The sequence below is a fragment of the Papaver somniferum genome, chromosome 9 (genome assembly GCF_003573695.1).
Source record: "Papaver somniferum cultivar HN1 chromosome 9, ASM357369v1, whole genome shotgun sequence".
NCBI classification, from domain to species: domain Eukaryota; kingdom Viridiplantae; phylum Streptophyta; class Magnoliopsida; order Ranunculales; family Papaveraceae; genus Papaver; species Papaver somniferum.
In genome coordinates this window covers 71,417,476-71,433,896 of record NC_039366.1, presented here as the reverse complement: position 1 = coordinate 71,433,896, position 16,421 = coordinate 71,417,476, and the positions used below count along the sequence as shown (strand labels likewise).

Sequence of the window (16,421 nt, the reverse complement as noted above, 5' to 3'; positions counted from 1 at the left end):
CTGAACAAGACCAATTATGGATCAAACTATTAAAAGCAAAATATTTCCCAAATTCCCACACCCTAGAAAAATACAGAACTTTGAATCTCTCGTGGATTTGGACCAGCATTCAGAAAGGGTTATAATTAATAAAGGGCAATTATATCTGGCAAGTCAAAAATGGTGCTTCGGTGAAAATATGGGAAGACAGGTGGATCCCTAACACAGAGATAATCCAAAAAATCCCCAACAGTCAGGAGCAGGCACCAACAAGAGTCCAAGAACTAATTACGGATCAGAATAGATGGGATCAAGAAAAGCTAGACCAATTCTTATACCCGGAGGATAAGGAAAAAATCCAAGCATCAAATCCTAAAAACCATGAGCAAGACATCATCAATCAGGAAAATTCTCCGCCAAAAATGTTTATGCCTTTCTAGCCAATCAGGATCTCGACAATAATGATAACCCTGATTTCCCATGGAGCAAGATCTGGAATATTCAAGCCATCCCTAGAATTAGACTTTTCATATGAAAATTAGTGCAAAAGGCCCTCCCAACGTCGGCTAGATTAGGCGCTCACAATACGGAAATTGACCCGATTTGTCATCTATGTAACAATCAAGTGCAAGAAATGGAGGTTCATCTTTTCTACGAGTGTTCCTTTGCAAGAGCAGTTTGGTTTGGTCTTTCTCTACAAAATATAATCAATAGAGACTCTCCCAGCACTGTTATTGATTGGGTTAAATGGTGGATTACGGAAGCAGATCTGAATCATTTTCAGGTAAAAATATCAACCACACTTTGGTTCATTTGGAAATATAGATGTTCCGTTGTTTTTGAGAAAATCCACCCAGACCCAGTCAGCTTACTAGGACAAATAAATAATTTCCTCAACTCCTCTCCGTCGAATATACTACAAAGTAATAAAGAGAATCAAAAGAAAATATCAACCAACGATTCTTGGTCCAACCTGCATTCAGACTGGGTTATATTCATTGATGCTTCGTACAAGAAAGAAGACTCTTCGATGGGATACGCTTTCATCATGTACTCTAGAGATGAAGAGGCATTCATGCACCTTTCGGCGGGTTCAGAATGGGCAACGTCAGCTTTTCATGCAGAAGCAAAATCCTTGCTGAAGGCGATTACATGGTTAAAAGATAATATCTTACTAAGTGTGTCTATTGTAACTGACTGTAAAGCCTTGGCAGACAACTTAAACAGGGTTACCTCAGAATCTCCGTGGTCGGCAGAAAATATCTTGCTGGAAATAAGGATGATCTTGGAAGAATTACCCCAAGCTAAAGTGAAATTTATAAGGAGAAAAAACAACAATGCAGCGGATTACATTGCCAAGGAAGTAAGAATCAAAAGGCTACAACACATGTCAGAAAACCTAAACCAACGAGTTCACAAGTCTAGCATCGATTCTAATTCGTTTGATAAAAATGATTATGTAAATCTGTTGTATTACATTTGCTAGTTTTAATATATGATCTTTTCCATCAAAAAAAAAAAGGAAGAAAATAATAAACTGTGTATTACACTAGACATAAATGAGATAAAATAATCTTTTTTTTAATGAACTCGTGGGGGCACTTGGTCCAGATGGTTTTCCTCCTGGGTTTTACCAATATCACTGGGATAATTTGAATGATGAAATTATATATTGGGTCCATAATGTTTTTAAAAAAATAATACTTTTGAGGAAAAAATTAACCATATTTTCATTACTTTTGTAAGAGCATTTCTCGGTCGAACTCACAAGTGTTGCTATCTCAAGCATATTGTCAAATTTAGTTGATCAAAACTATATCTTGTTTTATAGTCTACCTTTAGTCAAGTCTTGGATTATGATAGAAGTGTGTAGTTGATAATCGGATATCACTGCGTTCTACCGTTTGAAGGCGAAGATCAACCTAAGCTCTAGAGAACTTCTTCAACAAAAGGTAAGTGAAGACTGAACCACCTATTTCTCAAGTTTTCACCCTTCTATCTATGATACATTTTCGCATGACTAAATTAGACAGCTTATGCATAATAGAAATTTCGAGTCAAGTTTATCTTGAATATCGTTCTCGAAATACGACTAACTAAGCTTAAGAACATTTGTTCATACTTGATGAATTTTGTTAATAACAATTTATTTTTTATGACCTAAATTATGATTCAAAATTTAATCATTTGAAAATTGTCTGGAACGGTGATATGTGTTATTGATGTTATTCGGGAATGTTTCGAATTGATTATTAGAGAGATATAGAACTACTGTTAATCTGGATGCAGGACAATATGCATACCATTTCACATACTGGGAGAACTGTTATAAATCTGGAGCCGCAGTACATGTACCCAGTACACGTAACGGTGTAATTATAATTCAGCAACGACTTTTTGGTACGCATACCCGGTATCCATACCATAAAAAGTCTGTTGACTCGTGAACCAAGAAAGGTACGCATACCTAGTATGCAAACCGGAAAAGATCTGTTGGTTTTAAAACCGAAAAGGTACGCATACCCAGTATGCAAACCATAAAAGATCTATGAGTTCATGGACTCGTTTTTTTCTTAAGGGTACACATACCCGGTACACGTACTATGACAAAAGTACTTACGAACAGGTACGGTACACGTACTTACCCTGTCGAATATTTTTAGATGCATCAGAATTATTTCTATGAGATGATTGGCATTTGAACAAATTTATAAAAATACTATGTAGACATATTTGATCACAAGTGTGACTCACGATTAAAGTCTTAAAGTATTATATGAAAACGGTTGGCTAGTTTCGGCTAACCTTTCATGAACAAGTCATTGTACACAGTTCGGTTATGGTCCATCCTCGGTTATGATAATCTCAAAGCCAAGTTTTTCATCTAGAGGTGATTATTGATTACTTGATTCCAAAGCTACCTTAGCTTAAATCCAGAGCAACCTTAATTGACCTTGAAAGTCTATATAAGGAGAACCTCAAACAACTAGGATTTTTGAATCCCTGACACTATTTTTGTGTGTCCTAGTTGTAAACTAGAGTCGTACTCTCCTCCAAACCCTTTTAAGGTGTAGAGACTAAAAAGACTTTACCTAGGGATTCGTGAAGTCAGGTCCAACTATCTTTATCTTGATAGTTCATGTATCTTGATCTTACTTTAATTGTTGAGCTTCGTTCCAACAAAATAGAGACATATAAATCATAAAGTTTATTCGTCTTAGACTTTGTGATTCCACAAGTTTATACTTTTGAGGTGAATATAATATAGGCTGCTCTTCGGGAATCATAAGATTGGATTTTGAGGTTTTCTAGACTTTGTCTGTTGCAATCGACTTCCTACCTCACCTTGATCTTTGATCAGAACGGAAATCACATACATGCTTATCTGTGGGAGGAAAATTGGTTTAAATTATTCAATTGAGTTGAAGAAACTCTTAGGCTGTAAAGGACGTCATCTAAAGAAATAAATTGCGCAGAGTCCTGCTGGAATTCAAGAGGCGTAAGGAGCGGGACTGTTACTGAATTGTTGTAACGGTTTAATTCGGTCTCAGCTACATTCCATTCTGAAGTTCTGATAGTAGGTTAGAGTATGTAGCGGCTTAATAAAGTTTGGTGTTCAAATCTGGACTAGGTCCCTGGGTTTTTCTGCATTTGTGTTTTCCTCGTTAGCAAAATTTCTGGTGTCTGTGATATTTCTTTTTCTGCATTATATTTTTTATCTTTATAATTGAAATACCACAGGTTGTACGTAAATAAATCAAAGTAGATATATCCATACTTGTTTGTTGGATACAACTTGATTGATCTTTGGGATCGTACAAGTACTCTCACAGAATAATCAGGTTCACGAACTTGTCTATGTTTACATTCTAATTGTGGGAGAAAGAGATTTAAGCTCTTCATATAATTCCCGATTGGATTCACTAAGTTGAACTCTCCATACAGGTTGCCTAAGAAAAAGTTGGTGGTGTATTTTGGTACCCCATATTTTATACTTATTAATTAGCCTAAGTAATGCACTACACAAAATAGTTGCTAAAATCATTGCAAACAGAATGAAACCCTTGCTGGATAATATCATTTCACAAAACCAATCTTCTTTCGTACCAAAAAAACAAATAACTGATGACATAATTACAGTAGCTCATGAAATACTTAATACAATGAAATAAAGAATTGACATATGGCCCTGCAATTAGACTTATCTGAAGCCTTCGATAGACTAGATTGAGATTTCATAATTACTTTTCTAAAGCTTTTAGGTTTTTCGAGTGAATTCTGTAAATCAATATATGTTTGTATTTCTTTTGTATCTTATGTTGTGCCTGTGAATGGAATTCCTGATGAGACTTTCTTTCCCACTAGGGGAATCATACAGAAAGATCATTTATCCCCCATAGTCTTTGTCATATGCGTGGTAGCTTTATCGAAATTATTACTGCATGCTAAAAATTCAGGAAATATCTTTGGTGGTAAAAATAAAGGATTCATCAGTTTCACACTTATTTTTTGCTGATGATTCCTTTCTTTTTTACTTCAGCCACTATAGTTTAGGCTAAAAATCTGCTTAAGTATCTAAAAATCTTTAGTGAGTCTTCAGGTCAACTTATAAATAATCAAAATATTATGAATATATTTTAGTAAGAAAGTTGAGAATAAAAACTGTAAATTTCTTGCTAGAATTCTTAGAGTTAATAGAATTACTAAACATGGCACCAATCTGGGTACCCTCATTTTCTTCAATTGATCCAAAAGTTTAACTATCAAAACGTGCTTGATAAGGTATATAATAGAGTTCAAGGTTGGAAAGCTAAGTTTCATTCTCAAGTAGGGAAAACTACTTTAATTAGCTCTATCACTAGTGCAATGCCAATATATTAGATGATGTGTTTTATTTATCTTCAAAAACATTAGACATACTCAGTGCTCTCCAGCGTGATTTCTGGTGGGGGGAAATGAGAAAAATAGAGGAGTTTACATTAAAGCTTGGGATTTTGTGTGTATTAGTAAGAATATGGTGGACTAGGTCTTAAAAATCCTCAAAAATTTAACCTAGCTCTTCTAACCAGACTAGCTTGGAGATTATTAGAAAATCCTGATAACATTGGTGTATAATTCTAAAATATAAGTATTTTCCTAAATCAGACCCCATGAATTATAAAAATAAATCAATTAGATCTTAGATATGGACAAGCATATGTAAAGGAATAGAATTCATAAAAGAAAACCATGGACAGTAAACATCCTACTCCTAAAGATGAATATCTTACCTCTCAGTTTCAGAAAGTTTTCGAAATTATGGACAGTAATGGTAAGTGGGATGATAATCTTATTGAACATATGTTTGATGAAAATACTTTAAAGGAAACAAAATCTCTAGAACCCTATGGTAGTATTGGTGGTAAAGATCATATAAAATGGTTAGGAATTCAAGATGTTAATGTTTCCGTAAAATGGGCTTATAATTACATTGTCAATAAAAACCACATGCATGTACACTAAAGTACAATGGAATTCAATCTGGTATCTTAATATTATGCCTAGAGTCAACAAAATTTCTTTGGAAAACTCTTAGCGACTGTCTGCCATTTAGAGAAATCTTAGGTAAGTATATACCAATATAAACCCATAATCCTTTATGTAATAACATGAAGAAAAAAAAGTATTGACCATCTATTCACTAAATGTATCTTCTCTGAAGTAATATGGAGAGGTCTATCTCTTACCACTATATTTTACAAAGTTGTTAATATGAGTTACAAAGATTGGTGCTTAAACTGGTTAAAAGATAAAGATCACATAGACTCTTATGCTTTCATTCTCTGGCACATTTGGAAGTATAAATGCAAATTCGTATTTGATTAAAGTTAAACCATGTTCTGAAGACCTAATATCTTTGATTAAAAGAGATCTGTTGATTTACATTTCTAAACATAAGTCTACTGAAGTGAAGAAAAAAGAAAAAACTCTTTGTGAATGTTATCTCCCAAATTGTAGAATGGGCTTGTCAGACGTTGAAGAGAATTATAATTATATCATGTTCGATACTGCTTACCAAAATAAACCAGGAAGGTTTTCTTATGGCATAATCAACCTAGATAATAATGGTTTTATTTGTGATTTTGTAGGAGACTCAGGAAGATGTTGTAGCTTCAATGAAGCTGAGGCAAGAGCATGCAGAGAAGCTACTATATGGGAAAGAAGCAATGCACAAGACAACTTGATATTTCTCAATGATAACCCAAATATCACCGACGGAATAAAGAATAATATTTTTTCTATAGACTGTTAGAGCAAAGCCTACTTGCTGAAAGCTTTGAAAGACAAAAAAAAAATGTTCTTCTTATTACTATATAAATAAGAACTGTAATTTTCTTGCTAATAAGTTATCTAAATGCTTAATCAAGTTCAATGATATTGTAATATACTCTAAAAACCGGGAGTATCGGGGAAAAGGTACCTGGATAGCAAAACCAGATATTCCCGATGTGTAATCAAGTTTAATGATATTATGCACTTATCAATGATTCCTGGAAGACCAGTTGTAAAGTCGTCATCTGTTCTAGTCCTCCACGGTGCACCACAACTTCACATCACCTTCCAGGTACATGCTAACGAGAGTGACAATTTGCTCTTCTGAAGTTTTGACGGCCACGAAATTATCCAATGCCTTTGCATCTTTTATTCCATAAAATTCCTTAGGTTTTGGGAATTTAATCTTGGTAAATTCTTCATCACTACTACCACCAGCAGTTTCCATATTCGTACCCATCGTACCTACCATTCTCCTTAGGACCCCTAACTCCTCAGTTATTTCCTCATAGAGTCTGTGAACATGGTCTTAAGATTGGTGCATCTCAGCAGCATAGCCATCTAATGCCTGAATGCGAGCCATTACCGTAGAATCATAATTAGCATCATTAAGATGGCGTACGTACCTCTTCACCTATCCTATCTTTCAAATATGATAATTATCTGCTAAGGTATCCACGTGACTTTTCTTTCCATCCATTGGTAGTTTAGCGTCTAAAACACGAGAAAAACAGGGAAAAATAGAAAAACTTCCAAAAACATATCTAAAACAGAGAAATTTGTGATACCCGAATTGTCACGCCCGCAAATGCACCTTGCAAATTTTGGCACGAATATGACCCGACAGTAACGTAGTTCAATGAATTATGCTTCACCTACGATTAATTCAGCCTTATAAGTTTTCATCTATGCAAACAACAACACTCTTTTGAGTTACGCAATGAAAGACTTACTTAGATTTTCTCTCGAATGTAGCCCATACTACAACCAGGGGTTAAGGCCATGCTTATGCTTCACAGAAATTAGGGGAGCACTTATGAATCAATAGAACATTTAGACTATTCTTAAGCTATTAGGTTTCTTTTCATTAGCTTAGGGTAAGGTTACAAAAAATCATGTTCAACCAATGGACTTACAAGCGTATTCACTAATTAAGATTAAACCACACTCTTTACTGCAATGTGGTTCCTCTATACTAGAAGACTTGCACTTACAGGGATTCCCTGGCCTATTTATCATACCAAGAACCAAGCCAATCTATTGTGCAACTGACTTCCACAGTCTATAAACAACCATTTTTCCATAGGAAGTTATCTTAACCGCAACATTGCCTTTCTAACTGCTAGATTTTTTGTTGGCTTGCAAATTAACGTTGCACTTGTCCTCAGCGGTTAGGGAATGCCAAACTCGGTTATAAGACATTTTATAACCACATCAAACCAACTCCTTTCTCTAGCATGCGTGTGATGCGCATCCAACTTGTAACTGACAACCTAAGCCAACATCCCGCCAACATAGCACTGTACATGTTTTGGCCTGAGACAATGTAAAACTTCGTAGGAGTATACTCGTGTTTCCCTAATCCAATGTACATCTATCTTAGTGCTATAATCATCCAGGGAATGCACTTAACTCATATTGATGCCAACATCCGATTAAAGTCATGCCAATAATGACTTGATCTGTTGCTTGGATCAGGTTCATACCGTAGCCTTTCTTGTCTCTGCCATCATGGAACTACATCGTCGAAAACTTTAACTTCATTTTTCAGGCCACCGACTTCAGTACGGCGTCATCATTGCGTTTCACTAACATGTACGGTAACAGATAAGCAACAGTCATGTTTTCATGCCTTGGTAAATGAGCTGTCTTAGAGATTTTTATTTTCCAAGAGGTACGGTAAAGAATTTTGTTACTTCGTCTCCCTATCCATAATGGTTGAAAACGGAATCCATTTCATCCAAAACATTGAAACGCTCCATAGTATACCATCTGGAAGGGTAAAAGTGTTAGAACATTGCTCGGTCGAACTCACAAGTGTTGTTATCTCAAACTTATTGTCAAATTAAGTTGATCAAAACTATATCTTGATTTCTAGTCTAAATTTAATCAAGTCTCGGATTAGGGTATAAGTGTGCGGTTGAGTACCAGACATCACGGCGTTCTACCGTTTGAAGGCGAATATCAATCGAAGCTTTTGGAAAACTTCACCAACAAAAGGTAAGTGAAGACTAAACTACCTATTATGCAAGTTTTCGCCTTTATATCTATGAGAAAAGGTCGCATAACTAAATAGGACATTACATGCATAACAGAAATTCCGAGTCAAGTTTATCTTGTTAATCATTCTCGAAATATGTTGATTAAGCTTTAGAATATTTATTCATACTTGATGAATTTGGTTAAGAACAATTTATTGTTTATGACCTAAATTATTATTCAAGATTTAATCATTTGAAAATAGCCTGGAATAGTGATATGTGTCATTGATGTTATTCGGGACTGTTTCAAATTGATTATTAGAGAGATATATAACTACTGTAAATCTGGATACATGACGGTATGCATACCAGTTCACATATTTGCACAACTGTTATAGGTCTGGAGACGCAGTACATGTACCGGTGTAGCTATAGTTTGGCAACGAATTTTGGTACGCATACCCGGTATGCACACCTTAAAAAGTTTGTTGACTCGTGAACCAGGATGGTACGCATACCTAGTATGCAAACCGGAAAATATCTGTGGACTCCTGAATCAGGGTGGTACGCATACCCAATATGCAAACCGAAAAAGATCTGTTGACTCATGAACTCGTTTTTTTCTTAAGGGTATACAAACTCGGTACACGTACTATAAAAAAATGCTCACGAGCAGGAATACAGTACACGTACTTACCCTGTCAAATAATTTCAGACGCATCAAAATTATTTCTATGAGATAATCGACATTTGAACAACTCTCTAAAAAACTATCGAGACCTATTTGATCACATTATAACCTATGGTTGTGACTCAAGATTAAAGTCTCAGAGTGTTATATGAAAATTGTTAAGCTTACAATTCGCCTGGCTAGTTTCGGCTAAACTTTCATGAACAAGTCATTGTACACGTTTCGGTTACGGTTCATCCTAACCAGAGTGTGTATTATGTTATGTTAATCTCAAGTCAATTTTTCATCTAACGGTGAATATCAATTGCTTGATTCCAAAGCTACCTTAGCTTAAATCTAAAGAAACCTTGATCTTAAAAGTCTATATAAGGAGAACCCCAAACAACTGGGATCTTTGAATCCCTGACATTATTCTTGTGTGTCCTAGTTGTAAACTAGATTCGTCCTCTCTTTTAAACCTTTCATTGGTTTAACGACTAAAAAGACTTCACCTAGGGATTCGTGAAGCCAGGTCCAACTATCTTTATTTTGATAGTTCGTGTATCCTGATCTTGCTACTGATTTTTGAGCCTTTAGCTCCAACATGCGAGATAGATAGAAATCAGAAAGTTCTTCATCTCAGACTTTGTGAATCCACGAGTATATTCCTCTATAACGATTCTTTGTTGAAATCAGAGTAGGAATCACTTGTGAGGTGGATAATAATCTAGAATGCTCTTAGGGAGTCCTAAGTACCGAATTTTGAGGTTTGCTAGACTTTGTCTTTTCCAATCAATTTCCTATCTCATCTTGATCTTTGATCAGAACGGATATTACATATAGGATTATCTGTGGGAGGCATATTGGTTTAAATGAACAGAATGTGGCTACAAAAGACAGAATTGAGATTAGTAAAATTCTAATTGATTACTTTCAATCCCTTTTTACTGAATGCTCGACAAAACATCCTACAAATGACCCGATTTTTAAAAGACAATTCTAGTATTTTGGATCCTCCTTCTAGGGAGGAAATTTTCTTGGTTTTCAAAAATATGAAACCTAATAAATCCCCATGTCCAGATGGTTTCTCAGTTAGCTTCTTTTTGCATCACTGGGAACAGTTCGCACTCAAGTTAATTCTACTATTCAGAATTTCTATTTACACAAGAAAATGCATCCTAATATAAATAGGATTCACCTTTTTTTAATACCCAAAATAAAACAACCTAAAAACCTAGTCAATTTAGACCAATAGGTCTCGGTAATATTGTATATAAAGTAATAGCAAAGATTCTAGCTAATAGAACTAAACCTTTCTTAGAAAAAATAATCTCACCCTTTCAATCTGCTTTTCTTTCCTCTAGACATAATCGTAGCTCATGAAATTATTCATTCTTTTAAAAATAAAAAAGAAAGAACTGGTGGCTTAGGAATAAAAATCGACTTGTCTAAAGCTTTTGAGGGGGTAAACTGGAATTTTCTTCTCTATGCCTTGAAATCTTTTGGTTTTAATAAGGCTTTTTGTTTGCTAATAGAGCAACGCATTTCTACAATTACTATTTATGTTCTTTTAAATGGCTCACCTGGTGAATCTTTTAATCCTTATAGGGGATTACGTCAAGGAGATCCTCTCTCCCCATACTTATTCATAATATGTATGGAAATTTTTTCTAGACTTCTTCTACATCAGCGTAGTAATAAAATTCTACATGGAGTCAAGATAACCCCCAAGAATGAACCAATCTCACACCTTTTTTTTTGCAGATAACTGTCTTTTTTTTTGTGAAAGCTGATCTAGTAAAATGTAGAAACTTACTAGATATAATTGCTATTTTTAGTAAGGCTTCATGCCAACTTATCAATTTTGAGAAGTCAGGTGTCTTCTTTAGTAGAACCAAAACATCAGAGAATGATGTATAAGTTTCTGAAAATAAAACATATAAGCCTTCGAGACCCTTATTTAGGAGCTCCTCTTTTTATGGATAGATCCAAAATTAAACTTTTTCCCCAATTCTAGGAAGGATGGAAAGGCTTGGTCCTTTCGCAACCTAGTAGATCTGTTTTAAATAAAGTTGTTTTATCTAGCAATCCTTCTTATCAGATGGGATGATTCATTCTTCCTAAAAAGATGACTAATAAAATCAATGCAATCCAAAGAGATTTTTTGTGGGGAAAAGAAACTGGTAGAAAAGGCTTTAACCCAAAAGCCTGGCCAAACCTCTGCAAGCCTCTTCAGAAAGGGGTTTTAGGATTTAAGGATGCTCGTAAATTTAATCTTGCAATGCATGCTAAATTGGCTTGGAGGTTAGTTAAAGAACCAAACGCTCTTTGGGTAAAACTATGGGTTCTAAATATTTTAGATCTATATCGCCGCTTAGGGCAAAAGCTAAAACTAATGGCTCTTGGACTTGGAATTGCATTAGTTAAGGCATATAACTTATTCATAATTATAGTATCCGGGAAGTAGAAAATGGACAAGATATCATAAATAGATACCTGGAATGAATGAAACTCTAGTGAACTTAAATAACACATACAATAACCATTTCACCTTAGTCTCATATTTAATAGACCTTGAAAATTCTCCCTTATCAACTCAATCATCCCTGTTGGTATTGCTTCCAAAATTAGTAAAATTTATCATAAGAATCACACTCTTAAGAAAGATCAACTCAGATGAACCTTAACTAAATCAGAGGAGTACACAGTTAAATCCTTGTATGATAAATTGAATGAAACTGGTATTGAATTTGTTAGTTTAGCTTTACCTGATTCTTTTTGGAAAGCTATGTCGAAACTATATATCTCTCAACGAATTAATTTTTTTTATATGGAAATGCTTGTAAAACCCTCTATCTATTAATTCCAAACTCTATGGAAAAGTAAAAGATGTGGATCCTCACTGCACTATGTGTGGAATTGAAATAGAAACTACTGAACACCTCTTATTTCAGTGTCCTTATACTAAGGAAGTATGGAATTTAGCTCCTAATTCTATTTTTCTGTATATAGATAGTTCAAGTAAGATCTTAGATCATTGCAAGGATTGGATCAATAACCCCTAGGAAGGAATTTTTTTTAGAACTAATGCTTACTAAGATGTGGTTTATCTGGAAAGAGAGATGCAACAGGGTTTTTGAAGATAAATCTAAAACAACAAAGAATTTGTCTCTAGAAATACAAGGACATATTTCTTTCTGGTCCAGAAGAATTAGTAAACCTGAAAACTTCAAAAGGACACTTCAAAATTAATGTTGATGCCGCCTGGATCTCTGACAACTTACCTTCCAGTTATGCTATAATTATGAGAAATGATGCAGGAAATTCAGAAGGAGGAAGATCAGGACAATCAGGAAGCTCAGACCCCCAAGAAGCGGAAGCTATAGGAGTGTTACAAGCAGCTAATTGGGCAAAGGAGAAAGGAATTTGAGAATTTCAGCATTGAGGGAGACTGTGAAAGCCTTTTCAACTATCTTCATGGAAAGAATACAGATATTTCTTAGCGTACTAAAGCCTGTCTAGATGAGGCAGAAAGGATAGCAAGCTTCTGCAACAACTTTTTGGGTTTTCAATTCGTTCCAAGACTAGGAAATATAGTAGCAAACATTTTAGCTAAATTTGTAAGGAACTTAAATTCTGCTCTTTTCTGGGAAAATATCCCTTCATCTTGTATTCAGCATCATCTATCAGTAGATGAATCTAATATCAAGAGATCTCCTCAAGGATCAATATTAGATGGCTCTACTTCTATTGTAATGCGGGCTAAAAAAAAAGTAGAACCTTCACTATTCCCCAGTTAGTTTAGGTACACACTAATCCAATCAGTTTAAAATACACTGAAAATAATAAAAAAGAAAAAAAAATGACAACTTAATATTCAATGTTTTATATCTTCAAAAGTACCAAAACTTATAGTTTGTCTTTTCCAGTGGGACACGGCTAATTGAGAGTCTTCGAAAACATGGTTGTAAAATCAGAGTTATGCCACCTAGATATAAAGATGTGCATAAGCATATTCCTCGGCTTGAGCCATGGAATTGCAGGTAATCATTATAACATTCTTACAATGTGCAATGCAAATTTAAAAATTGGTATTAGAATGCCACATTGCCACCCTACTTGGAATCGGCCCTGAACGACATAATACTAGAAGCTCCTGGATATGCAAGAAGTGCCTCTTTGAATTTCTTCGCTCGTTTCTTTCTGCAAGACAACTTTCACCAAGGCCAACTTTCTCTAAGGTCTTGTTCAGAAAATTTACCGAAAAGAACAACTTTCTCCAAGGCCACGGCACTTTTCAACATGACTTTTATAAATTGTACTTCATTACTGCTATATCCCCGGACACCTCGAATCATATGCTTGAGGTGATGCAACATGAATGGCAATGATATTGCTGAGTCCCAAATATCTTTTCCATCTAAAACCGTCTAAGACAAATGCAAAATAAAAAGTTAAGCAACTAGATAGACTCTCAAACTGGTAACATTATAGAACAATAATAAAAACGACCAATGGTTACTTGAACTTGAACGGCATTGAACATAAACCGGAGGTAATTTTATCCAGTAAGTAGAATATGGAGATAATTAACCAAATGAAAAGCATGACGAAGAGTTTGGAAATTAGACTCATTACCGGTTCTATGTTTAGCTCCAGAAATTCTAGATTAGGAGACTTCCTGAGTAAATATATTATTGCGTCTATGCAACCTCTTGAAAGCCAGGTTTTAAGGATCAACCTTTGGAGAGTTACGAATCCGGCAGTCCAAAATTTCAGGAGCTCCTGCTAAAACCTTGACAGAGTAAATAATTTGATTAATAATCAGAAAGAAGCAACGTTAGTTTTAGGCAATGGCATCTCGAAATAATTGTAAAAATGGCCATACCTTAAATTCATTTGTTAACGATAGAACTTTCACGTTGAGCATCCCTCTCAGTAATTCCACCATACTTTGAGCATAAGACACTTTTGTCGCTTCACGAAGCTCGATGTTGTTCACCTTATCGTCTTGTCCTATGTTGATACTGACATCAGCAGTAACAAAGATTCTCCAGACGGTAATCTTCTACCAGGCTAGTAAAGCAGATGAAGGATGAAAGATTTGGAGCACATAGTGTGACCTTGCTGACCTGTAAGGCTGATATGCTTTAGTGTTGGCACAGAAATTCTGAGATTTATAGGTCGACAGCTACTGAAAACCAAGACCAACGACTCCAGAGCTGGACATTTAGTAAATAACTCGCTAGCTAAATCCACGTTATCATCCGATAGATATCCAAACAGCAGATTCATTGATTTAAGCTTAGGTAAAATCACGGCCGTAGAAACAATCTCTGAACCGAAGTTGAAACCCCATGGCAATTCCAACTCCAACTTTGTCAATGACTTACAAGTACACAAACACAAGCTGTGTGAAAATATAGAGAATTCATTCGATGTATTGCTCTTGATACATAGCTCTTCAACATTATGCTTTACAGCTTTAGCAATCCATTTATGGATATGAGATGAATCAATTCTATCTTGACGGAAATCAAGCGGAAACCTCTGTATCCTGTGATCGTCACGAAACAAGAGTACCATATACATAAAATTCGTAAATTTGGTGAATGTTCCCGTTCGGCTCGAACTAAACTGAGACACGTCGAAGTTAAGAATTGTCAGAGATCTCCAAATGTGTTGCCATCTTTTCGACAAGACGAATTAAATTATCTGGTAAATCGCTGATTCTGTCTTCCATATTAGATTGTGGTGAACTGCTCTCATCCATGGTTAAGTTGTCTGGTAAGAATGCATTGTGCCAAACTGATTAACTATAATGGTTTTTAAGATCAACTATGTGATGATTACAGAAAAAATATGCATAGATTATATATATAGTTTATACAGAATATACCTGTCAACCGTAGTAAGTCATCGATCACCATTACTGTAAAACAACAAGAGCAGAGGTCTCGGCGTCTCGCCCGACCTTAAAACCCTAATCGGGTTTATTGCCTCCGCACAAATATGAAATATTTATTGGCATTCAATATTTCGAAGCTAACTTCATGGAGAAAATATTGCAAATTTGCAATACACCGCCAGAAAAATCGCTCGAGGGTGTTTTGGAATTGCTCTGTTGGGCTTGCAAAAAGCCCACTAGCACTTCAGTAGTTCTGCTTATATCAAAGTTTAACCAGTGAGCAAAAAGGATTTTTCTCGTATTATTCTCTTCTCTCTTCAAAGAAACCTAAAAATTTCAATTTCGATTCTCTACGACGTCCCACTAATCCAAAGAGGTAATAGTTACTAATCCCTTTTTAGTTCTTGATTTTTATGGTTCTAGAATCAATTATCATGAGTAATATTCTATTTAGGTCTGTTCTGATTTATTTATCCATTGGATTTTAGATGAGATCTGGAACTGTTGAATTTTCTGTTAGTATTAAGGAACTGTGTAGTCGAAATTGGTCTCTGTGTTGTGAATTTGTGCTGTTATTACGGAAATTGAAATGCTTAAAAGGTTTAGTTTAAATATATTTGAATCCTGTAGTATGTATCTGAGAAATGTAAAGAGGGGACTGAATTAGTTTTAGGATCTTCTTAATCTGTATAGATGATGACTAGGTTTGAAGTTATTTTTCTTTTCGATGTGGAAGAATACAATTGTATGTATATCTTATTAATTCTCGTGTTACAATGCCTCAATTCTGGAAGTTGTTGTTTTATCAAGATAGATACATTGGTGTTTTGCTGTGACAGAGATTTAGAGAAATGTCTCGCATGTTGAATATGATATCACTGGTAAAATCTACTTACTGGATGACTTTGTTGTTCTTACATTGTTTACTAGTCTAGATAGATATTCAAATATGCCTGGATTTATGATATGTATGTAGCACATAAATTGATGGGTGTGTCGCGATGTTCTTACATTGTTTGCTAGTCTAGATAGATATTCAAATTCGAATTGAATATGCCTGGATTTATGAAATGTATGTAGGACATAATTTGATGGGTGTGTCGGGTTGAAATATCTGTTTTTACATTCCTTTCCCGATAGCTCCAAACATAAAGGCTGCAACTGAAGTATATGTTGCTTGGTGCCCTTACCCCAATAGTTTCTCAATTAGCTTTTCTGTCTTAGGCACCCTAGATTTTTCTTGGAAAAGATAATTTTCTGGTGAAACGGCTTTGAACCACCAACTTTTCATAAACAAGAGACAAACACACAACGGGGAGGTTGGTTTTATGGAAGCCAGTGAGCATGAAGC

At 35.1% G+C, this 16,421-nt stretch overlaps 1 long non-coding RNA gene across 1 annotated transcript; it reads right to left on the bottom strand.

The window, feature by feature from the left end:
• Positions 1-13,233: 13,233 nt before the first annotated feature.
• Positions 13,234-15,146, bottom strand: LOC113308849. The gene is made up of 4 exons (XR_003340131.1): positions 15,062-15,146; positions 14,051-14,946; positions 13,801-13,957; positions 13,234-13,592 (listed from the first exon to the last, which is right to left on the bottom strand). It is a non-coding gene; the product is annotated as an uncharacterized LOC113308849 (long non-coding RNA).
• Positions 15,147-16,421: the final 1,275 nt, after the last annotated feature.